This window comes from Nannospalax galili, unplaced genomic scaffold (genome assembly GCF_000622305.1).
Source record: "Nannospalax galili isolate Female #2095 unplaced genomic scaffold, S.galili_v1.0 scaffold1317, whole genome shotgun sequence".
NCBI classification, from domain to species: Eukaryota; Metazoa; Chordata; class Mammalia; order Rodentia; family Spalacidae; genus Nannospalax; species Nannospalax galili.
The window spans coordinates 135,058-137,514 of record NW_008339383.1 but is presented as its reverse complement, the minus strand read 5'-3'; positions in this window follow the sequence as shown (position 1 = coordinate 137,514).

Sequence of the window (2,457 nt, the reverse complement as noted above, 5' to 3'; positions counted from 1 at the left end):
TAACAATTCCTGAGTTCACTGAGCTCACTGTATCTCACTGAAAATCAGCTGGCTTGGAGTTCTTTCTTGGCTCATGTTACTCCACAGATGCATTGGTCTGCGCACACTTCAGCACAGTGGAAACCAAGTCCTTGCAGTTTCACAGTAAACAGGTCCTTTACTGTCTGTACTTTGTTTCTCTTTCCTGAAATTGTTTTGGCCACTCTGGTCGTTCACATTTCTAACTACATTTTAGAATCAGGTTATCAGTTTTAACATTTACAATTTTGTCGGTTCTTAAAAATAAGTTCAAAATATATCAGCACTCTTATCTTTGGTCACTAGAAAATCTACAAAGTATATACATATTCATTTCACTTTTCTTTTTTTCTTTTCTTTATGGTCTATTTGAGACAGTGTCTTCCTATAGTTCCAGCTGGCCTGGAACTTATGTATACCAGGTTGGCCTTGAACTCAATAATCTCATATTTGAGGACTTATTGCATTTTAAGGAAGCTGAAACATATTAATTCAAATATTTTTGAATTACTTATATGTTCTGTAAACAGGTATGTGCATGGAGAATTATTGGATGGTAATTATTTACAATGTATGAATAAATTTTGGCAAATATCTATGGTCTTGAATTACTCTGAATGCATTTTGTTGAGAAGTCATTACACATGCCAGGGATAAAGACTGGCTGACTGGTAAACACACACAATAGAGGAATGGAATTTTTGTTGTAAACCATGCAACTATTGTTGAACAGAACAAAATGCATGATTAGTTGTCTTTGTATTCCTGACGTTAGGCACATGATGGTGGGTTCTGTGTTCTCCCATGCCTGTATATTTACTACAGGGTACTGTTGGCTTATTCTGAAGTTCATATTAAAATCTGTGTTTGAATGAGGTCATCAGTAACTAGAATTTAAACAGGATGCATTTTCCAGATTCCTGGAAACCCATGTGTGCTGGACAAAGGCTTTCAGTATCGCTGGGACCTCTGTTTCTCATGGCGAGGACCTGCAGTCTCTTCTATTTTATTGCCCTAGGCACTGAGATTTATTTTGTTTTTACATGGATGAAAACTATATTATAATAGTGTGGAAAATCATTGACAAATCCAGTAATAAAGTTCAGCGCCAACTAACCTCCACTGCAAACACAAAGCTGTCTAATCAACACCTGCCACAGCCTGAAAACTCCACTCAGGTCCCACACTCCTGAATGTTCCTTTACCTGCAAGGAGCATTGATGACAAATATGGTCATTCAAACCCTCAGATCTCATACTGATAGTGCTAAGATCCAAACGCATATGTTACAGCATGTCTTCTGGCTACCCAACATCAGTGTGTTCAAGGACATTAATTCGTCTATTCTGTAAAACGTGTTAATGCTTCACAAAGAGCAGATTATTCATATCAATAGAGAAATTCTACTTACTACAACTAATATCAAAACCCACCTCAAAAAATGCCAAATATATATATATATGTCTAAAAATCACTCTAACCATAGCCTCCTGATATAACAAAATCATCCCAGTATTTAAGCATTTTAAAAAAATATTTTAATAAGCATCTAAACATGTTAAATCATTTTTGGTACATTGGTGTTTCTATCCTTTATGAATATGCTGCAGTTCACGTCTTAACCTCTGTACAATTTTCATCATCTGATGTTGAATTCATCACCAACTCTATAGAGACATACCAGTTTTTTTAAAAACTCAAAAGAAACACAGATTCAGAAAAGCAGGAGACATAAGTTGTCCCTCATTTGTGATTCTTCACACCAATCCCTTTATGTGAGCATACATTCTGATGTACCAGCTGGAGCCAGAAAAATGGAAAGGAAGCACGGAGGTGACGGGAAAGAAGGAAGCAAAGGGCAGGTGATAATAGGAAGCAGATGCTACCAAAGGCGACACAGAGATGTTCAACTGGGAAAGGAGGATGGAAAGGTACAGAAGGACTCATGGGTCAAATAGGAAGAAGGAAATCAAGGGGGGAGGTGATAACAGAAGACAGGTGTTGTTAAGGGAAAGTGAGGTGCATGGCGGAGGGGAGTTAGTGGGGAGAGAGAGGAGTGGCTAATAAAACTTAAGTTGCATTAAAAAAGAGGGAAACGTGTTCATTAAATAACTCCGTGAAAAATACACATATAATATCTGAACATGGGTGTATGTGTGTACCCGAGGGCTCTTTAACAAGGAACACAGTGCCAGACAACAGAAACCTCCCTTCAATTTGGTGGTCAGGGAAGTTCAAGAGACTCCTGAAATGATGACTCCTGAAATCAAGCAATGGTCAGTCAAAAACAGCTACAAACCCTAATAGCCATAATCGCTAGCACAGCAAACTAACTCTGTTGGTACAGTAATAGCACTTTTATCTAGGAGGTTAATGATCAGCTATCTAATTGGACATAAAGCCCTCTCAGTGGGAAGGAATGCCTGTGTGGCACTGTAA